This window comes from Cetorhinus maximus, chromosome 21 (genome assembly GCF_964194155.1).
Source record: "Cetorhinus maximus chromosome 21, sCetMax3.hap1.1, whole genome shotgun sequence".
Classification (NCBI taxonomy): Eukaryota; Metazoa; Chordata; class Chondrichthyes; order Lamniformes; family Cetorhinidae; genus Cetorhinus; species Cetorhinus maximus.
The window spans coordinates 64,456,043-64,479,836 of record NC_135899.1 but is presented as its reverse complement, the minus strand read 5'-3'; the positions used below and the strand labels follow the sequence as shown (position 1 = coordinate 64,479,836).

General features: G+C 43.2%; 1 protein-coding gene across 2 annotated transcripts in view; it reads left to right on the top strand.

Annotated features, from left to right (window-relative positions):
- The first annotated feature begins 13,060 nt into the window (after positions 1-13,060).
- Positions 13,061-23,794, top strand: part of rhbdl2 (rhomboid, veinlet-like 2 (Drosophila)) — a 57,119-nt gene continuing 46,385 nt past the window's right edge. The window contains exon 1 of one of the 2 annotated variants that reach the window (XM_078567008.1): positions 13,061-13,216. The gene's annotated coding sequence lies outside the window, so the exon portion shown is untranslated. Of the gene's footprint in view, positions 13,290-23,794 lie in introns of both variants that reach the window. The other variant, XM_078567007.1, reaches the window with a different exon arrangement.

The following is a 23,794-nucleotide window of genomic DNA, read 5'->3' as shown; positions in this document are numbered from 1 at the left end:
AGCTTTTTGTTTTTAACCCTAATATGTAAATCACTAGTTTAATTCTTTGCACTTTATTACAATTTGGGCATACATTCCTTCACAAATGTACTTTTGAATAGAAATTTCACTACATGTTTGCAACATAGGTAAGCCTGTGATGAACCTATCAATTATCTACCCCTTCTTAGAACTTAGTTCTCTTACTTCCATCTACCCAAGTTGCCAGAGGCTGATTGAAGCTTTTGGTAAAAGAAGGCAAGGAAATAAGTTTGGCTAGAAAAAGCGTTGCTGTTGTGCCTTAGTGTGACTGAGATTGTATTGATTGGTCTGTTTGGAATTAAGTACTTCAATATCAAATTAATTTTTAAGTTAACTGGATTGTGTGATTTGAATCGAAGGATCTGAGTGAATAATAAATATATTTTGATGGGTATATAAAGAAGGAGCATGTGTTCTAACTGAAGACTGACATCAATCAGAAATTGGGCTGTGGATCTCATTAATATTATTTGGGCTGCTGAAGAATCCCAAGCCCCGTTCCTGTTCTGCTCCTTGCACTTCAGCTTACCAAGGACAGGCATGAGCCCCTCATTTACACATATAAAGAGGACTAATACCTGTTTCGGGTGGAAGTCTTTCAGATGTACTTTGGACGGAGGACGTGAGTCCTTAAACTGGCTCTTATTGTGCACGTTTTACACCCATAAAATAGGCGCAACCAGGTCCGATATACTATATATCAAAAACTGGGGGTGGTTAATTCAGTTGGCTAGGTAACACCTAGATAGCTTGACATTGATTCACGTTCTGGCTGAGGCAGACTTAGGACCTACATCCTTGCCTTGGCCCTGAAAGTGGAAGGCAATGGCAAACCACCAGTAACAAAAACTGCCAAAAAAAACAGCTCAGGATGAAGTATCATCAGACAACAAGCTAAGGACCTACCGTTGGGCAGTGTCCACATCCGCTTGTCACTCATATCAAAGTGCTGTGGTCCCAACACTGGCCACTGGGGGACACCACTCTGCACTTTTCTGCAGTCTGGAAAACAACCATTTCCCACCACTTTCTGCTTTCCTCCCCTTAGCCAACTTCATATCCAGGCAGCCACTGCCCCTTTAATTTAAAGAGCTTTAATATTACTAACAAGTCTATTATATGGTACTTCATCAAATGCTTTTTGAAAGTTCATTTACACAATATCAACCACACTACCCTAGCTCAGCCATCTCCTCCATTACTTCATCAAAGATCTCAATCAAGTTAGTCAACCATACTTTTGCTTTTAAAAAATCCCTACAGACTTATTTATTAACCCCTATTCTTCTATGTGTCAATTTTGTTCTGTTTAATTTCTTTTAGTTTTTCAACCATCACTGTTAGGCTGTGGCCTGCAGTTGCCAGGTTTATCCCTCTTTTTTGAACAAGGATGTAACATTTGCAATCCTTCAGCCCTTTGACGCCACCCACATATGTAAGGAGGATTGGAAGATTGTGGTAGTGTCTACATAATTTCATAAAGACATAAATAATAGCAGGCGTAGGCCATTCAGCCCATCGAGTCTGCTCTGCCATTCAATGAGATCAAGGCTGATCTTCAACACCATTTTCCTACACTAATTCCATACCCCTTGATGTTTTTAATATGTGGAAAACTATAAATCTCAGTCTTGAACATACTCAATGACAGCCTCCACAGCCCTCTGGGCAGAGAATTCCAAAGATTCACCACATTATTCCTCCTTACTTAGCAACCTAGGATGCATCCCATCTAGGTCAGATGACTTTTATACTTTGACTACTGCCAATATTTTAAGTACATCCTTTTTATTGTTATCCTATACAATTCCTCTACCTCTTTTACTGTAACATTGGCAACATCCTTTTCTTTAGTAAAGACTAATGCCAAGTACTCATTTTGTACCTCAGCCATGTTCTCTGCCTCAAGAAGAATGTTTCCTTTTTGATCCCTAATCAGTCCACCCTTCCCTTGACTGTCCTATTCCTATTTCTATGTTTATAAAACAGGTTTGAGCTCCCTTTTATGTTACTACACATGAGCACACAGATTTGGAGCAGGAGTAGACCATTTGGCCCCTCGAGTCTGCTCCACCATTCAGTCATGGCTGATCAGATTGTGGCCTCAACTCCACATTCCCGCCTACCCCCAATAACCTTTGACACACTTGTTAGTCAATAAGCTATCTACCTCTGCCTTAAAAATATTAAATGACCCCACCTCCACACTCTCCAGGGAAGAGAGTTCCAAAGACTCTCAACCCTCAGAGAAACAAATTCTTCTCATCTCTGTCTTAAATGGGAGACCCCTTATTTTTAAACTGTGTCCCCTAGTTGTAATCTCTCCCACAAGGGAAACGCCCTTTCAGTATCCAAATATCAGTCAAGTGAACCTTTTCTGAATTGTTTCTAACACATTTATATTCTTTCTTAAATAAGGAGACCAAAACTGTACATGCTACTCCAAATGTGGTCTCACCAACATAGAAGCAATAAAACAAATATTTTTTCTTCATAAAACATCAAAACAAGATAATGCATGAATTTGTCAATTTGTTCTATTGCATTCTCACTAAAAATTGTTTAAGTTACAATATTTAAATTGTTGATTTGGTGCATGCTTAATTTTATATAAATTGTGATAAAACATTTTTTGCAATTGCTTCATTTTTATTTATATTGGATACTATATTCTAAAATCAGCTGGACTTATCTTACTTATGTGTGCGTTCAGAGAAACCTCAAGGCAATTTAAAAAAAAAATATAAGGAACAAAGTTTGCGAAAGTGTCATTGTGAAACTGGAGAAGGGGCAGAGTGCCACTATAATGTTTGAGGGGGGGAACATTACCGGCTGAAGTTGGCAGTGGGGGTGGGATGGGAGAATGAATGCCAACGTAAAGCCGGTGGAGGTGGTGGTGGGGGTGACAATACCAGTATGAAGTGAGGGGTTGATTTGAGGTGGAGGAGCCATGGGGAAGAAAGTGCCAGTATGAAATTGAAGATGTGCAGAGTGCCAACTTGAACGCAGTGGACTAAGGGATATAATACCACCTTGACTGACTGGAGGTAGAGAAAAGTGGCAGTTTGGATTGGGAGGAAAGAGAATATTGACAACTTGAATTGTGAATGGAGGGGTGAGGCAAAAGGTGCCACCTTGAATGGGTGGGATAAAGAAGGTAGGGAGGAGAAAAGAGACATAAGATCAAAAATATGCGAGAAGACTAAGAAACCCATGACCATCCTAAGTATGTTTCTTATGGTTATAGCACAACAATGACAGCTTACATCATATCTTTAGGTGTTAAAGAAGCTACATTAATGAGACAAAAATTGATGATGAGCCAAAGAAGGAGATATTAGGAGGGCTTGATTAAAGAGATAGGTTTTAAGGAGGGTCGTAAAGGAATAGGGGATGGAGAGTTGGAAGGGCTTGAGTAGGAAATGTATGCAGTCTGTGGACTTCATGTTAAGCAACTGGATCGCTTCTCGGCCTTTTGGCTAAGATCAAGTGTTGCAGGGGCGACACCATGGTCCTGCCATGGCAAGGTCGGGATGGAAGGGCGATAACCAATCGCAATCCAAATCTATACCGTGGGTTACCTATCACCGTCCGAGTCACGGTGAACCACAGCGAAGGAGGATCACCTATGGATCGGGGCTTCTTCACCAGGAGGATCCTGTTGAAGGCGTGCGGCTTCCAAGCTACGGAGATCTTCACCCTGCACGACTCCCGCAAAGGTGGTTATTTCGACGTGACTTTCAAGCGAGTGGCAGACTGCGTCCGGCTCCTGAGGGTGTTCGAGGAGAAGAGAGACCTACCGGAGATGAAGATCCTGACGGCGGAGCCGCACTTTTCTCTGCCGTTGCAACGGGAACGTGAGGTGATGGTGCATGTGTACAACCCCTTCGTCCCTGTCGCCGACGTGGTCACCTTCCTCACCAGGTACTTCGATAAGGTGGGGAGCGGCACCGAGATTCGAGACGACTTGGGGATCTGGACAGGCAAACGCCTGTTTAAGGTCACGCTAAAGACCGATGGTAAGGGAGCCATTTTCCACCCTCCTTCCAGTTTCGCAATCGGGGGAAACCGTGGCAACCTGGTCTACGCTGGGCAACCCAAGCATTGTCGCTCATGCGGCAAGGCTGGCCATGTGGCGGCCAACTGCAGCGCCTCCCTCTGCAAGATCTGCAAACAGGAAGGGCACCAGACAAAAGACTGCAAACAGGCCAAGTGCTGCAACCTGTGTGGCGAGGCAAGTCACCTCTACAGGACCTGCCCCAAACGCTGCCGTACTTACGCACAGGCAGCCAAAGCCGACCAGGGGGAAGCAGAAGAAAGGTTCCGTGTCACTCCAACCACCAAGGCCCCCAGGGAGCTCAACGGGACAAAGGAGGACACAGAGAGAGACAAGGTGGAGAAAGAGATTGAGGCAACAGAGAGCCAATCAACAGCACTACCCCCTGAACCTTCCAGCCCTCAGGACAGCGAATCAATGGAGGAGGAGGCAGCAGTGGAAAAGCAGCAGGGGGAGTGGCGGACGGTGAAGAACAAGAAAAGTAAGAGGGAGCGAAGAAGAAGCAAAGGCGTTTCCCAGAGAAGCGGCAAGAGGCGTCTCCCATCCGACACGGATGACAAGGGCAGCAGCTCTTCGGATGATGAAGTGCCAGAGCGGCACCGACAGAAGAGGCGGCAAAGCTCCAGGGCGTTGGAGGACGAGACACCCGAGCTCCAGAAAATTGGAGACAACAAGGAGCCCAGCGCACCCCAACTTTGCCTGCAACCTGAGGAGGCCAGTGCACCACAGCCCCTGGAATCTGGGAGCAGTGAGGCAATCATCGCACCCCAGCTCCAGGAAGCCGGGAACAGCAACCCCCCAGAGGGGGTGAGTTTTGGAGAAGCTTCTCCAGCAAAGGTCATCTCAAAACCCGCTCACTACGTGAACCTCCAGATGCCACTGGAGCAGAACACGGCCAAGGAGATCTACCTCAGCCCATCCAAAGTGAAGGAATTTGAGCTCACTACGGGTATGAAGGAGCAGACTAAAGGTCTGGGACTCTCAGAGACAGTGGGTTTGGTAGGAGAATAAATGCTTTAATATGGGTTTAAAGATTGTATCCATAAATGTGCGTAGCATTAAATCTACTACGCGATGTGTTGCGACCTTGGACTACCTAGCCAAGGTCAAAGCTGACCTGTTGTTTCTGCAGGAGTGTGCGATACCGCACCTCAGCTCCTACAGGCAATGGTCACGATGGTGGTCCCACGGGCCATCGATCTGGTCGGGCGGAAACGACTCTCGTTCCTCCGGCCTGGGTATTCTGCTGCGGGGAGGCAACTTCACCGTCTCCGAGGTCAAGGAGGTGGTGGGCGGGCGACTCCTGGTAGCAGACGTAATGTACAAGAACGCTCCACTCCGGTTAATTAACGTGTACGGCCCGGCACAAGGGGCTGAGCGGCTGGAGGTTTTTCAGCAGCTCCCACTGCTGCTGGCGACCTCCAGGCCGGTCATTCTGGGCGGGGACTTCAACTGCATCATCGATGCGGCTGGACGATCCGGCAGGGCCGGAAGCAGATTGGACGCTACGTCCAGATCCCTGATGGAAACAGTTAAGGATGCCAAGCTGCACGACGTCTTCAGCAACCCTGCAGACGGAGCGCAGCGTAGATACACCTGGTCGCGGCCAGATGGGTCCATTCGTTCCAGGATAGACTTCCTGTTTGTGTCCCGTGCATTCACAGTCAGATCCACCGACGTCAAGCCGGTGTTCTTCTCTGACCACTGCCTCCTACTGGCGGACTGCCACTTGGAGGAAGACCTGAGGGTGGGCAGGGGGGCATGGAAGCTAAATGTGCAACTGCTGACCCCAGAGAACATTGAGGAGCTCAAGAGGGATTACAAAGGTTGGAGAACCGTGAAACCCCTCTTTGAGTCCCTGACACACTGGTGGGAAGTGATCAAGGGAAGCATCAAGAGGTTTTTCATCCGCAAAGGCACCCAGAAAGCTAGAAAGGAACAGAGGGAAATGTCCCGACTCCAGGAAAAGATGCAGAATCTGCTCCGGCTGCAGTCGATGGGGGTCGATGTCAAGGAGGAGCTCCAAGAGGTGAAGGGCCAGCAAGCCTCGCACTTTGCCTCGGAGGCCTCCAAGATCATCTTCCGTTCCAGAGTCCGCTCCGTGGAGCAGGATGAGACGTGCTCACGTTTCTTCTTCCAAAAGGTACACAGAGAGCGCTCTGTGATCAGCAGCCTGAAGGAAGAAGACGGCTCAGTAAAGTCATCACGGTCCGACATTCTGAGGATCAGCAAATCCTTTTATGCCGGTCTGTATGACGTGAAGCCCACGGACAGCACGGCCTCCCAGTCCTTCCTGTCCTCTATCACGGAGGTCTTAGACCACAGTACGCGGGAGAGCCTAGACAAACCGCTAACTCCTGACGAACTGACTAAGGCCCTCGAGTCCTTCGAGAAGAGTAAAACCCCCGGAAGCGACGGCCTGCCGGCGGAGTTGTATTCGGCTCTGTGGGACTTGATCGGCCCAGACCTGCTAGAAGTGTACGAGAGTATGCTCCTGGCCGGCAGCATGTCAGAATCCATGAGGAAAGGCATCATCACCCTCATCTACAAGCACAAGGGGGAAAGGGAGGAAATTAGAAATTGGCGACCCATTTCACTGTTGAATGTGGACTATAAGATTCTGTCCAAGGTCATCGCCAACCGGGTCAAATCCGCTCTGGAATTGGTGATTCACCCTGACCAGACCTGCTCTGTGCCAGGCAGGAAGATCTCTGACAGCCTGGCGCTGCTCAGGGATACGATTGCCTATGTACAGGACAGGGGTGTGGATACCTGCCTCATCAGCTTGGATCAGGAGAAGGCCTTTGACAGAATATCGCACACCTACATGGGGGATGTGCTCTCCAAAATGGGCTTTGGGGAGGGAATTCGAAATTGGATCCAACTGCTCTACACTAACATCAGTAGCGCAGTCTCAATCAATGGGTGGGAAACAGATAGCTTTCCGATTAAATCTGGAGTCAGGCAGGGCTGTCCTCTCTCGCCTGTCCTTTTCGTGTGCTGCATAGAACCCTTTGCCGAGTCCATCAGGAAGGATCCGGGCATAAGAGGAGTGACGATCCCAGGCAGTGGAGGCACTCAGGTAAAAGCCTCCCTGTACATGGACGACGTCGCCGTCTTCTGCTCGGATCCGCTGTCGGTGCGCAGACTGATGCACGTCTGCGACCAGTTCGAACTGGCCTCGGGAGCCAAGGTAAATCGTGGGAAGAGCGAGGCCATGTTCTTTGGGAACTGGGCTGACCGATCCTTTGTCCCCTTCACTGTCAGGGCTGACGGCCTGAAGGTGCTGGGGATATGGTTCGGAGGGACCGGGGCATGCGTTAGAAACTGGAAGGAGCGAGTGGCTATGGTGAAAAGGAAACTGGGCATGTGGGAGCGACGCTCCCTCTCCATTGCGGGTAAGAACCTGGTCATCAGGTGTGAGGTACTCTCGCTGTTGCTGTACGTGGCGCAGGTCTGGCCCATTCCACACTCCTGCGCGATGGCGATCACTCGAGCCATCTTCCGCTTTATCTGGAGGTCGAAAATGGATCGTGTCTGCAGGGACGCGATGTACAAGCCTCTAGATAAAGGGGGAAAAAACGTGCCCAACATCGCCCTCATACTGATGGCCACCTTTGTGTGTGGCTGCATCAAGCGGTGCGTAGACCCTCAGTACGCAAACACCAAGTGTCACTACGTGCTGAGGTTCTACCTGTCCCCGGTGTTGCGAAGGATGGGTCTGGCCACGCTGCCGCGGAACGCTCCAAGTAGTTGGACCGTGCCGTACCACCTGTCCCTGGTGGAAAAATTTATGCAGAAAAACACCTTTGACCACAAGTCCATCAGGCAGTGGTCAGCACGTAACGTCCTAGAGGCCCTGAGGGATAAGGAGAGGGTGGACCCTGTGGGATGGTTCCCCGAGCAGACTGTCAAAGTCATTTGGCAGAATGCCTCATCGCCAGAACTTTCCAACAAGCACCAAGACGTAGCTTGGCTGGTGGTGAGAAAGGCCCTCCCCGTCAGATCCTTCCTACACGCCAGGAGTCTCACCCCCTCTGCACGATGCCCTCGAGGTGGCTGTGGTGGGGAAGAGACCGTTGTTCACCTCCTTGTGGATTGTGCCTTTGCAAAGAAAGTCTGGAGAGAGATGCAGTGGTTGCTGTCGAGGTTCATCCCGAGCAGTTCTGTGACACAGGACTCTGTGCTCTACGGGCTGTTCCCAGGGACACACACCGAGACAAACATCGACTGCAGCTGGAGGATCATCAACTCGGTGAAAGACGCGCTTTGGTCTGCCCGAAACTTGTTGGTCTTCCAGCACAAAGAGTTGTCCCCGACCGATTGTTGCGGACTGGCACAATCCAAAGTCCAGGACTACGTGCTGAGGGACGCACTAAAGCTTGGGGCAGCTGCCGCAAAGGCGCAATGGGGAAGGGTCGCTGTCTAAGACCTTTCTACCACAGCGCACCGAGAGACTGGGAACTGTTTAGAGCCCCTCGGGCTGTACAGATCAAAATGAAAGGCTGTAAATGATTGTAATATTGTTTGTACTGATGCACCTGGTGATACATTTTGTAAAAGTTTAACCTGGATTGTACCCTTGTAATGTTGTTTTTGAAATGGTTTTGAATGTGACTGAAGATTTTTTATGAATAAAGTATATTTTTACAAAAAAAAACTGAATCGACAAGACAAGAAGTTTGGACATCCCTAATATAGAGAATATAGAATGATATAGTATCAAAGGAAGCTATTCAGCCCATCACGCCTATACTATATCACAAAAATTAAGAATGTGTTCAAACAGAGCTTAAAAATTGATATGTCAGCCATGGCTTTGGTCATTTCACATTTTCATTTTTCTGCCCTTAGTTTACTCCGATTACAGAAATCACAATTTCATTGTTAACTTCTTAAATCAATGAACCAAACTGAATAAGGTTCCTTATGAGCAATCAACACTTTAGAAATAAAAAAGTGGGAAAATTCTAATAGCATAATAATGTCCAGATTCAGAAATTAAATTGATATTGCACTTGGCAAAAGATGAAGATAAAATAAGATTGTGGTATTTCCTTTGCAGTGTATCATTGGTTCTGTTTATACTGGATTTGATCATTCAGATATGAATATAATGGATACAGTCAAAATGGATAATTTTATTCAGCTCTTGTATACATGCATGAATTATTGAAATAGTGCTGCATGAAATCATTTCATGAACAGAAAAAATGGTTATTTATATTATATTTATATCCTAAAATTGGTAGCTTTTTAAGTGTTGAAGTGTAAAAAGTACTGGTGAGGGGGCAAAATTTGAAAAATAATGTCATCAATATAGTAGGAGATTCCTCATTGTTTGAGTGTGTCCTAGCTGTAAATGATTTTTACAGCTAAACCTATACTAAGAAAATTGATTATTATGGAGGAATGTGGCCCTCACTCTCTCAGTTGCTTACATGTGATCCCAGAGGCACAGAAGATCCCAAGATATCTGGATGACCAATACAGGATATTTCTCTGCTTTTCCCCGCTGCTGCAGTCCACTGAGGGTTAGAAACATAGAAACATAGAAAATGGAAGGAGTAGGTCATTCGGTCCTTCAAGCCTGCTCCACCATTCAATATGATCATGGCTGATCCTCTATCTCAACACCATACTCCCGTTCTCTCACCATACCTCTTGACGCCTTTAGAGTCTAGAAATCTATCTATTTCCTTCTTAAATATATTCAGTGACTTGGGCTCCACAGCCTTCTGGGATAGAGAATTCCACAGGTTCTCCTCAATTCAGTCCTAAATGGCCAACCCCATATCCTGAGATTGTGACCATTTGTTCTAGAACCCCAAGACAGATGAAACATCATTCCTGCATCCAGCCCTGTCAGAATTTTATAAGTTTCAATTAGATCTCCTCTCATTCTTCTAAACTCCAGTGAAAACAGGCCTGGTCAACCCAATCTCTCCGTATGCAACAATCCTGCCATCCCAGGAATCAGTGTGGTGAACCTTCGCTGCACTCCCTCTATGGCAAGTATATCCTTTCTTAGGTAAGGAGACCAAAACTGCACACAATACTCCAGGTGTGGTCTCACAAAGGCCCTGTACAGCTGCAGTAATCCTTGCTCCTGCACTCAGGTCCTCTCACAATAATGGCCAACATACACTTTGCCTTCTTAACTGCTTGCTGCACCTGCATACTTGCTTCAGTGATTGGTGTGCAAGGACACCCAGGTCCCTTTGTATATCAACATTTCTCAACCTATCACCATTTAAATAATACTCTGCCATTTTGTTTATCCTACCAAAGTGGATAACCTGATACTTATCCACGTTATTCTTCATCTGCCATGTATTTGCCCACTCTCTCAACCTGTCTCAATCACCTGAAGCCTCTTAGCATCCTCCTCACCACTCACATTCCCATCAAGTTACATGTCGTCAGTGAACTTGGAAATATTACATTTGGTTCCTTCATCCAAATCATTGATATATATTGTGAATAGCTGAGGCCCAAGCACTGATCCCTGTGGTACCCCACTAGTCACCACCTGCCACTCCGATAAAGACCCATTTATTCCTACTCTGTTTCCTGTCTGCTAACCAATTCTCAATCCATGCCAATATATTAACCCCAGTCCCATGTGCTTTAATTTTATACACTAACCTCTTAAGTGAAACTTTATCAAAAACTTTCTGAAAATCCAAATACACCACATCCACTGGTTCTCCCTTATCTATTCTGCTAGTTACGTTGGCAAAGAACTCCAGTAGGTTTGTCAAACATGATTTCCCTTTCATGAATCAATGTTGACTTTGTCTAATCCCACTGATGTTTTTGCATCCTTTATAATAGACTCTAGCATTTTCCATACAGCTGTTGTTAGGCTAACCAGATGGTAATCCCCTGTTTTCTCTCTGACTCCTTTTTTTAAATAGTGGGATTACATTTGCCACCCTCCAATCTGCTGGAACTGTTCCAGAATCTACAGAATTTTGGAAGATGACAATCAATGCATCCATTATTTCCATGGCCACCTCCTTTAGTACCCTGGGATGTAGATTATCAGGCCCTGGGGATTTATTGGCTTTCAGTCCCATTAATTTCTCCAACGCTTTCTTTAGTAATATTAATTTCCTTCAATTCCTCCTCCTCCTCACTAGACCCTTGGTTCTCTAGTATTTCTGGGAAGTTACTTGCATCTTCCTCTGTGAAGACAGAACTAAAGTAGTTGTTTAATTGCTCTGCCATTTCCTTGTTCTCTATTATAAATCCTCCCATTTCGGACTGCAAGCTTACTCTCATACTCTATTTCCCACCCACCCCCATTAATCAATCTCTTGGTCCTCCTTTGCTGAATTCTAAACTGCTCCCCATCCTCAGGCTTGCTACTTTTTCTAGCAACTTTATATGGTTCCTCTTTAGATCTAACACTATCCTTAATTTCTTTAGTTAGCCATGGCTGGGCTGCTTTTCCGGTTGTGTTTTTGCACCAGAAAGGAATGTATAACTGTTGCAATGCATACATTCGTTCCTTAAATATTGGCCGTTGCCTATCCACTGTCATGGTTTTAATGAAGTTCCCCCATATATCTTAGCCAACTCATGCCTCATACCTTGGTAGTTTCCTTTGTTTAGATTTAGGACCCTAGTTTCAAATCGGACTACTTCACCTTCCATCCCAATGAAGGATCCTAACCATCTAGAATAATAATAATAAATAATAATAATTAATTAACCCCTTCCCATTGCACAATACCAAATCTAGGATAGCCTGTTCCGTTGGTTTCCCCAAATAACCTTCTTGTACACAGTCCAGGAATTCATCTGCCACAGTATTATTGCTAATTTGGTTTGCCCAGTCTATATGTAGATTAAAGTCACCCATGATTACTCTGAACCAGTTGAGCTAACTGTCCCCATGTCTTCAGTGTACTGGCTTGGGAACATGTTCTTGAATGGTACATCAGGCAGTTCCATGTGTACAATTATCACCATATCTCACTTTGTCCACACAGCATTTTGCTTACTCATGTTTAAGAAACGGTTCCATATATATATTTAATTTTCTCCCCTTTTTTGCCTCCTTTTTTCCATACCTTGACATTTGTTAGCTTTAATGCTGAAGAACAGGGGAAAGCTAGAAAGCGCAGATATCCCAGGACCCCGAGTCGCAATGAAAGCTCCCTTTTAGATCTACCCTTGTTGGAAATGTGTAGACAGAAGATTGTGAGATTGAACAGCCTATTGACGATTATTTAAGGAAATGTTTCGTTCGAGCGAAGTGCCAAAGAGCTACCACCAGCTGGGAAACTGTAGGAGAGAAGGAAGAGGAGGAAACATCGCAGTCGGAAAAAAATATCAGTGCTTCTATTGACCTTTTTCCATTGCATGTGATATAAAGCACACGATAAATAAAAGGCTTCTATTTACACCGTTCCTTTCATGACCTGAGTACGAACCAAAGCGCTCCACGATGCAGTGTAGTCCCTGCTGTAATGTAGGAAATACGTTTCGAACTGATTATGAGCACTGTTTTGAAAGAAAACATTTTAAAATGTAATAAAAACAATTAATGTAGCATAGTAGGATCCTCTGCCTCCTAAAGCGGAAACTTCCCTAAGCATCCTTTTGATGACAAGTTGCTGCTTTTAATATTACTTTGTTCACTCATTTTATGTGTCAGTTGCCCTGCCAATGACGCAAAATATTGTATTTCAGTGTGCACGGCCAAATTAATATTTTGTTCGATACTGCACTGTCCTGTGTCTTTTTCTGGCGTCAGCCTTTTTATTCCATTTCTGTTCTTTTAAGTTATTTTTGTTGAAAGCTACTTCCTCCTGATAGCGCAAAGGCATTATGTTTATTTAGATCAGATAATTGACAGCACAGCCAGCCTCTACAAATCCTCCTGACTCCTGTGTGCACCAATCAGTTTCACCCCGGCGGCTGGAAAACTGAACAAAACTTTTACCAACAAACTCAAGGCTCCGAAAGATTAGAGAGTTTGTGGTACGCGCACAGTAAGCAGTAGGCAACTCGTGGGTGCCGGTTTCACATTCGCAAAATTTCACATTCCCAGCTCGTTTGAGAGCGTCTGAAAGGAATCCTTTTTTTTAAAAAAAAAGTCTGAAGAGCACCAAGTACCTGATCCAGGTAAACCAGAATTCAATCCGTTTCCTTTAGAGGGTAAAACAGTTCATCAGTTCTTTCCTTGGAGTCATTTATTGTAAGTACCGAGCGAGAATCTTTTATGGATCGTGATAATCTCGTTATTTTATTTCGTTCAAAGCTATAGCCCGAAACCAAAAGGAAAGTATTAATAGATATTACGGTTGGGAGACGTCTTACTCTGTAGATTTCTTGAATTAAAGTAATTTTTTTTTTAAAAAAAGTTATGGATTTTGTTTGCAGTTCTAATGTGACGGCTAGCTTCCCTTGCTGAGATTATTCTGTTACACTGGCGACGAGAAAAGTTTAAAATAGCAACCGAAGCGTTCGCCCAGGAAGTGGAGCAAGGGCGAATGCCCGCAAGTTAAAGCGCCATTAGTTTCTTGTTAGGAGGTCTATGCATAGACTGGGCTAAACACGATAACTTGTAGACTAATCAAAAGCTGCAATGTCTCAGTCGGCGTTTTTAATTAAACTTCCCTAAAACATAGATAGAAGCTAAGGCTTTTCACCTCTTCACGAATTGATGGATCTAAAGCCAACTAGAGGTGTCCCATTATAATCTAAATGTGGAATAGATAGTGAAATATTTTTAATATCAAATGTCTACAGTAATTGGAATTTTAAAAAATCTAGCACCTCCCCCATCCCGATTTTTTCTCACGAATGTCCTTTCCTCTCTCAAACTATTGACCCCTCCCCTTGACGGGTGCTGTTTGCCTAAATGTCTGTATTCATAGGCCAGAGTGACAGGATGTGAAGAAGGTTTTAAAGACAGCGTTGAAAGAGATTCAGAAACCGAAGGGTATAGAATTCCAGAAAGGAGAACAGCTGAAGGCATTGCTACCGATGGTGGACTGAAGGCTGAGAAGCAGAGGAAGGCTGCATCTTAGGAATTAGGGAGAGGATATAGGGCTGGAGAAGATTGGGGTTGGGAGCAAGGTAATGAAGGGATTTATAGACAAGGACCAGTAACTTAAAGTTGAATGTTTTGAGAATTCGAAGATTGTGTAGTTCATGAGGAATGGGATAATGACTGAGCAGGACTTAATGTGGAATAGGATGCACATCACAGACAATTGCAAGTTTTTAGGGGATAGAGGATGAGATGGTCAAGCCCAGAAGCTATAGATATGCATGAGGTTTCCGCATTAGAAGAGCTCAAGTAAGGCCAGAAGCAGACAAGGTTGCAGGTGAGGAAGCAAATGGTCTTGATGTTGGATAATATTCCATGGGGTGTGTAAAATGGCTCCTGTCCAAAACCTTTATTTACATTAAACCAGAGGTTACATGAGTATGACAAGTGCACTATCATTTGCAAGTTACTCTACATACATAGTCCATAAAGAAACTGATCACACAGAAACAAAAAGTTTTGATCTTTCTAACCTGTTCCAAATTCATCTACACATGCATTGTACAGAGTCTATAAAGCATTCAGGTCTTCTAATGGTGTGTAAGCCATTGTCTATGCATCTGGTGTCTGCTGGTTCCTGGAGTGGTATTGCCGCTCTGGGGAATGTTGTTGCCCTGGCGAGTGTTGCTGCTGTAATTGTTGCCACTGACCTATTGCATTTGTTGGGGAACGGTTGACCTCTGGGACTGATGGTTGTTTAATTCTTTGTTCAGTTGGCGAAATCAAATCTCCCTCATCAGATGCTGTGAAGGAGCAACTTCCCCAGTTGCATGTCGATGTCTACAGTTGTGACAATAGATCTGGTTGATTACTTTCACCATGTACGGCCAACTGCTCTATGCAAGTCCTAAGTTGCCACGTAGGCTGACTTTTGTTGAGTGTGTTGAATGTTTGCACTCTGGCTGGCTCTCCAGCTCTCAGCTCTGGCAATGACTTAGCAGCTTTATCAAAATGGAATTTGGCTTTCTGTCATTTCACTTTGATTTTGTCACACACTCCTGTAATTACTTCTGGTTTCAGTAGTGTTTTAGCTATTGGAAGAGTAGCTCGGTTGTGGTGTGACATTAGTCACTGAACTGGACTACTTTCCATACCTTCAGTAGGTGTGTTTCCGCACACTAAGATTGCCTTGTACATATCTGTGCATCCATTCAATATTTTGATGATCCCGTTGGCAATTTTCACTGCTGCTTCAGCCTTTCTATTTGACTGGGGATAGTATGAGATGATGTGTAGTGCTGAATTTCCCAATCATTCATGAAGTGCTTGAATTCTTCACTTGTGAACTTAAGGCCATTGTTGCTCCTCACATTGTCAGGAAGGCTATGAGGATTAAAGTGCTTTCAGGCATTCTACGATCTCACTGATAGTCCTTGAGATGAGAAAAGAGATGCTGAAGCACATCCATGCAGCCATCAAGGTATCAAGTCTAACCTGAGGAAGGCAAGAGAAGTGCACTACTAGCCTACTAGCCAAACATGAGCAATGAGATTAAGGACCATATCAGCCAGTGCAGTGCTTGTAATGAACATCAAGCTAAACAAGCTAAAGAACCGCTCATGACATCCCAGACTGACCATGGATGAAGTTTGGAGCGACCTCTGCACTCTCACTGGAATGATTATCTCACCACAGTCAACTACTTTTCAGGTTATCTGATTTGTAGAGGGCTACAAGTCCAAGCTTGTTTCAGCTAAAATCAGGGATTTTGTTTAGTGTCCACTATCTGGAACTACAGATCTTCTTTCTTCGCATTGTAATGAACTCAAAGCTCCGTTTGTCCTCTTGGGGTAAGCATCATTCCATCACATAGCCTCAACTTTACCTTTGATGGTTTCATTGTCAGATCACCATCTTGAGCAACTTAATACAGGTCTGTGAAGATCATGATGTTGCACATAGCTCCAATGTCTATCTGATATTTCACATTCACTTGATACTGTCCTCCTGCAGCCATCATTCTAAAAGTCACAAAACACCTTTTACCTTGAGACTTGATGGTGCCAGCCTGTTCTAGATATAGAATGATTCTTTATAAGCATTGTCTGACATCTCTCCAGTAATCATCTTTATAGATTTGCTTTTCTTCTTTCCAGCAAGACACTTGCATACAAGGTTAGCATACTGTTTTTCCCACACTGGGCATGCTTCCTTTTCTTTTGTGTGGTGTCCTCCACAGTATATACATCCACTGAGTGGTATGGACTGCAGAACTGCCATGGAGTTTCTGAATCGGTTAGCTCATTTCCAGGAGAGAAATTCATTTGTCAGATGAGAGCATTGTTGGAGCAGATCAATCTGAAAACACTCAACTATGGTTATCATTTTTTCATGCATTCACTATGATTGAAAGCCTGAAAACTGTCGTTAATGATATTGATGGACGAACACTTTCGGTGAGACTCCTCCATCGACAACACAACATGAATATCTAGTTAAACATCTATCAGGAAATAAAGGTACTTCCTGCAGAAACTTAACTGTGGCGTGGAACATTAATTGTTCAACTAAGTATGGGTCACCAGTCACTTGCACAAGACTTAGAGCATTGACAGGCAGGAAGAGACTGGTTGATTCATCAAGTCTGCCCCACACTCAGGATATCTGCTTCTTGTAGCACGACACAGACTCAAGTCGATCTCCCAGGGAATCAGCACTATCTGTGGTGCTATGCAAACTACTACCTCCCCCATATGTCCTTCACCTACTTGGATGCCTTTAAAGCAATTATTTATTTCCTTGATTTGTTTTGGTGAAATTTAATTATATGTTTACCATAAGATTCTCCTAATGCTCAGAGGCCCAACAGAGCTTATCTTGTTTAAAATTCCAATAGCAAGAGAAATTTTACTTGTATTTTCTCACATTTGGTTCCCATTCCTTACGATTATAATCTTTTAACATAATGGTAATGAACATTGATGTTTAAATTCCTATGTAGATTGATTATCCTTACTTGCCATTACTCAGTAGGTTTTTAGATATAAAAACTGTTACCATTGAAAAGGTTCAGATAAGATCATTGTTGGATTGCCTTATTGAGCAGATCAATCTGAAAACACTCAACTATGGTTATCATTTTTTCATGCATTCACCATGATTGAAAGCCTGAAAACTTTGTTAATGATATTGATGGACGAACACTTTCGGTGAGACTCTTTAATCGACAACACAACATGAATATCTAGTTAAACATCTATCAGGAAATAAAGGTACTTCCTGCAAACTTAACTATGGTGTGGAACATTAATTGTTCATCTAAGTATGGGTCACCAACCACCTGCACAAGACTTAGAACATGGGAAATTGACAAGCAGGAAGAGACTGGTTGATTCATCAAGTCTGTCCCACACTCAGGATGTCTGCAGAATCATGACTAGATATTTCCTATCCCCTCTTCAATGACCATGTAATCTACCGGGAGAGGCAGGAAACAATATACAAGTAATCAGGAACAATAAGGGAAAAGCAAGTGTTGAAAATTGCTCTCCCACACCTTCAGGCCATTGAATCCAGTCTAGGAATCACATTAACAATGTGTATATTAACTTCACTTCACTTTTACATGATATAATCCCTGCCCCAACAAATATAGGTCTAACTCCCCCTTGAAGGCATGCAGAGTCAGCATACACTGGGCAAGTTGGCAACCATTCCAGAAGCTTGTGACTTGCTGGGAAAAGAAGAACTGCCTACGATCTAGACCAATACAACAGCAACTGCATTTAAATGGTGCCTTTAACATAAAACATCCCAAAGTGCTTTACAATTGATATCAAATAAAATTTGATGCTGATCTACGTAAGGGGATATTAAGCCAAATGGCCCAAAGCTTGGTCAAAAAAATAGGTTTTCAGAGTGTCTTAAAAGAGGAAGGAGAAGTAGAGAGATTTTAGGGAGGGAATTCGAGAGCTTAGGGCCTTGGCAGCTGAAAGCACGTCTGTCAATGGTGGAGTGATTAAAATCTAGAATGTTCAACAGACCAGAATTAATGGCATGCAGAGATTCTGGAGGATTTTAAAACTGGATGAGATTAGAGATAGGGAGGGGATGAGGCCATGGAGGAATTTGAAAGCAAGGATAAGAATTTTAAAATCAAGGCAGTGCTTAACCAGGAACCTCTAGGTCAATGAACACAAGGGTGATAGATGAATGGAACATGATGTGAGTTAGGGTATGGGCGGTAGTGTTTTGAATGACTTCAAGTATGCAAAGGGTAGAACTAGGAAGGCCAACCAGAAGTTTGGAATATTCAAATGTAGAGGTAGCAAAGACATGGATGAGAGTTTCAACAACTATAGACTGAGGCACGGGCTGAGTTGGGCAATGTTATGGAATTGGAAATAGGTAGTCTTAGTGATGTTGTAGATATTTGCTACTTCTGCATAATTTAAATGCACGTCCCCTGGTTCTCCACAATCTGTCAAAATGAAATAATCTATGAATAGACACAAAATTCAACCCTTTCATTATTTTATATATCTTTACTAGCTTGCCTCTAAGTCTATGTTGCTTTAAGGTATATATATCAGCTCTTTAAGCCTATCTCCAGGTAAAACGGGTTCTTTAACTGAGAATAATTTTCATAGCTCTCCTTTGAGCCTTTTCAAGGCCATTATATTATCACCTGAGGGAAATAAAACCGGGTGTGGTATTGTTGAATGTTCAAACCACTAATAGCTGTTGTTGAGTGACTTGATGTAATTATTCTTGACAAACGAGTTTTATGTTCAGCATGCATAGCCAGTATTTGTTTTGTTATGACTTTGTGACTAAGCTCATTATACGGCATAAACTATAATGGTTTTGCTTTGTACAGGACACAATAGATTCTTGCTTTAAAATTGTATTTCTGACTTTGGCAAAGATAGGGAACAAAGGGTGCATTTTAGCGCATAGTAAGTTTCATCAGAATTTTTTTTCTACGTAGTTTGCGTGTGTGCTTTAGACTGTAATTTACTCATTCAGACAGAATGGCAGTCTGCACTCAATTGAAACTTGATTCCCATCTCTATGGCAATTGCTGTGTGGCACAGGAACCCAATACCAAGCACATACTACATTAGTTAACCACAGTACTTAAAAAGCTACCAAGACTCTGTAATTTATCCTGTGGCCTTTAAAATAGTGGACTAGTTGTGCCATTAAGTATTTTCTTACAGAATTTCAGGGTGGCTCTTTTCTTGCAATGTGAAATTGACTTGGGGTCCTGACTGAGACGTGGAGTAAATGAATGGTAATGGCAAAATCAAAGAAATGAGGGCAGGAGAATGACAAAGACAACAATTGCTTGTAAAAATAAAAAGTATGATCTTTTATAAAGCCATATCTTGCATGAAAACAGTGACTTGAGCCTTATAGAAGCAGCAGAGGTCAGTCATGATTGATAACTGGAGCCATGGGGACAGATAGACAAATGGAGATTTTATTAAACTGCCACTGATGATCAGCAACAATTAAAGAGCAGAATTTCGATAAGAGATTGTGTATGGTTTGGGGAAGCAATAGCATTGATGGGCCAAAGGCATCACAGGAGTTAGAGAAACTAGTGGAAGATGTGGCATCTGGAATAAGGTGAAGTAGAACCAGGAAAGAAGATTTGACTTGAGCAGCAGAGCCAGCTGAACCGTTGGTCTCAATCTGAAACCCCAATTTTTAACCTAACTCACTTGGTGGGAATGAGGCAGATTTAGGTCTGATGCCAATGTTAGACCCGTTGGTTTTACTTTCCATTGAAGTCAAGAGAGAAGAATGGGGTAAAAGCAAAATACTGCAGCTGCTGGAAATCTAGAACAAAAACAAAAATATCTGGAAAAACTCAACAGGTCTGACAGCATCTGCAGAGAGGGATACAGTTGACGTTTCGAGTCCGTATGACCATTCATCAGAACTAAGACATATAGAAATGAGATGAAATATAAGCTAGTAGAAGGGGGTGGGACAGGAGAGCTCAATAGGTGGAGGCCAAGAAGAGACTGCCAAAGATGTCATAGACAAAAGGACAAAGGGGTGTTGACGGTGGTGATATTATCTAAAAGATTTGCTAATGGGGAAATTAAGGGAAGCAAGCTAGTGGCAGATGGCCCTAGTGTGGGTGGGGTGGGGGGAAGGGATCGAAATGGGCTAAAAAGTGGAGATGAAACAATAGATCGAAATAAATTTTAAAATAGGGGGGAAGAGAAAAAAATAGTTGTAAAAAAAAAGATAAATTATTGGAAAAAGGGGGATCGGAAAGGGGGTGGGGATGGAGGGGAGAGTTCATGATCTGAAATTATTGAACTCAGGTTACATAGATATGGGAAGGATTTGGAGAGGCATTTCCCGGTTGTAAACAGTGAACATGGAAGAGACACTATGAGAGGGTTCAAAGAGCAGGATGGGAACCAGCAGGAACAGATGGAAGCTAGCTCAGCATGGAGTGAAGCATTTCTAGCTGAGGAACAGCAAACTGAACCCATAGAAGCAAACGAAGTATCGGAACAGATTGGAACAGAGACAATCCAGCTAAGAAAACAGTAGACATTTTCGCTACTAAAACAATTCAGTTAAGGCAACAATATATTGATGGATTACTTCCGAGGAGCTGCTCCTTCTGTGCTGCTGTAACTTTGCCAGAAAGCTTCCTTTGTACTTTCAACAAAGTTACTACAGCAGCGCTAGAGCTGCTTCAACAACATTCCTCACCATTGTAATTTTAAAATGGCACTCTATATTGTAAATGTAAACTGGATCTGACTCAGAAAGAATAATTGAAAATTGGTTGCACGCTAGGGATTTTTTTTCACTTTGTAAAGTTATTAATATAAACTTACTATGTGTTGGAGCATAGGCTCCAGCCTAGTGGAAATGTGTGACCCAAGTACTGCCACTTGGCAAGCATGTCTATATGGTAAAACAAAAACAAAAATACTTGGAAAAACTCAGCAGGTCTGGCAGCATCTGCGGAGAGGAGCACAGATAACGTTTCGAGTCTGAATGACCCTTCAACAGATCTAAGTAAAAATAGAAGAGAGGTGAAATATAAACTGGTTTGCGGGGGGGGGGGGGGGGGGGGGGACAAGTAGAGCTGGATAGAGGGCCAGTGATAGGTGGAGATAACCAAAAGATGTCACAGACAAAAGGACAAAGAGGTGTTGATGGTGGTGATATTATCTGAGGAATGTGCTAATTAAGGGTAGAAAGCAGGACAAGCAAGGTACAGATAGCCCTAGTGGGGGTGGGGTGGGGTAAAGACTGCATATTGAGTTCAACAATTTTAGATCATGAACTCTCTCCTCCATCCCCACCCTCTTTCCGATCCCCCCCCTATTTTCTTCCCCCAATAATTTATATAGATTTTTCTTTTCCCACCTATTTCCATTATTTTTAAATGTATTTCCATCCATTATTTTATCTCTACCTTTTAGCCTTTTTCGATTCCTTTACCCCACCCCACCCCCACTAGGGCTATCTGTACCTTGCTTGTCCTGCTTTCAGTTTATATTTCACCTCTCTTCTATTTTTACTTAGTTCTGTTGAAGGGTCATTCGGACTCGAAACGTTAACTGTGCTCCTCTCCGCAGATGCTGCCAGACCTGCTGAGTTTTTCCAGGTATTTTTGTTTTTGTTTTGGATTTCCAGCATCCTCAGTTTTTTGCTTTTATCTTAATGTCTATATGGTAAACTAATATGTATTCAGGTTTAAATTGGTGTATCTCCATAATTGAAAAGAGTTAGAAACAAATCTTTTGAAGCTTGGTTTATTTTAGGAATTGGTTTAATAGTTAAAATGTTGGCACATTGAAGCTACAGTTCAGGAAGATGACTGATAGCTGCAAATTAGATCAACTTACCAGTGCTGCCATGAACATCAAGAGTGCAACCTTAAACTTGACTCATGCTGCCAGTAAACAGTGGCTTTGAAGATAAAGCCATTTCCGACTTGCTTATAATACAGGGATCCCCAAAGCACACAGTGATTGAAAAACAATGGCTCATGATAAAGATCACGACAATGTTTGCATCCATTGCACTATGGTGATTTCCAAACAGACAAGCGAGAAGTGACTTTCTAAGTCCAAATCTAAGATCGCATTAAGGGAAATAATTTATATTGGATCAAGTTTTAACTAAATTTGTTTATGGCATCATTTTCTTTCACTGACGTATTGCAGAGATTCCATAGAATAGTATTCCATAGAATATCAGTTTCCAAAATATGTATGAGAAGGACTTACAAATGATACAAAGTTAAAACAAGGCATTGCTAATTCCTGCCATTATAAGTCAAAGTAAAAACTTTCAGCCACCAATGTGAGATGATATTTAACAGGGGTGCAAAAGAGGAAAGACCTTAATTGGGACAAGAGCTTGAATTTCAAAAGAACAGGCTGTGGCTAAAGGGCTGACCTTTAAATCGCAATTCTTTAAAAACAAGTTTTTTTTTAATATCGCAAGACATAATCATCTGACCGTATTCTGTGCTTGCAAGAAAACTATTTTTAAAGTATGAAGGGCAATTAAATGCAGTACATAGCTGGATTAAAACTAGGTGTCAGCCTCACTTACTTCAACTTAATAAGCTCCAAATAATTAAACTGATCAATCAAAGTCTAGCGAGAAAAGGAAATATGCTTCTCAGGGTGAATTTATAGCCTTTTGTTTGCACAAACTCTATTCAATAACATCATGTCTTCCTGACCTTGCCCTGCCTATTGCATCTGTCTGTATTTCAATGGTCAAAGTGTTCTCCAGCAGTTTGCAATAAACAGGAAGTGAAAGGGGAGATTCAGTTTTACAGCATTTCATCTTATAACAGCAGCAGTGTTTAAGTGAAGAAGCAACTGTGAATGCAGTTTGTATATTTAATTTTTAAAATTCATTTACGGGATGTGGGCGTTGCTGGCCAGCCCAGCATTTATTGCCCATCTCTAATTACCTTTGAGAATGTGGTGGTGAGATGTCTCCTTGAACTTTTACAGTCCATGTGGTGTAGGTACACCCACAGTGCTGTTAGGGAGGGAGTTCCAGGATTTTGACCCAGTGACAGTGAAAGAATGGTGATATACTTCCAAGTCAGGATGGTGAGTGGCTTGGAAGGGAAATTCCAGGTGGTGGTGTTCCCATGTATCTGCTGTCCATGTCCATCTAAATGGTAGCGGTTGTGGGTTTGGAAAGTGCTGCCTAAGGAGCCTTGGTGAGTTTCTGCAGTGCATCTTGTAAATGGTACACACTGCTGCCACTGTTCGTCGGTGTTTGTGGATGTGGTGCCAATCAAGTGGGCTGCTTTATCCTGGATGGTGTCAAGCTTCTCGAATGTTGTTGGAGCTGCACTCATCCAGGCAAGTGGAGTGCATTCCATCACACTCCTGACTTGTCCTTGTAGATGGTGGACTTTGGGGAGTCAGGAGGTGAGTTACTCGCTGCAGGATTCCCAGCCTTTGATCTGCTCTTATAGCCACAGTATTTATATGATGAGTCCAGTTCAGTTTCTGATCAATGGTAACCTCCAGGATGTTGATAGTGGGGGATTCAATGATGGTAATGCCATTGAATGTCATGGGGTGATGGTTAGATTCTCTCTTTTTGGAAATGTCTTTGTCTGGCACTTGTGTGGCGTGAATGTTACGTGTCACTTGCCAGCCCAAGCCTTATTGCTAAGTTATTGC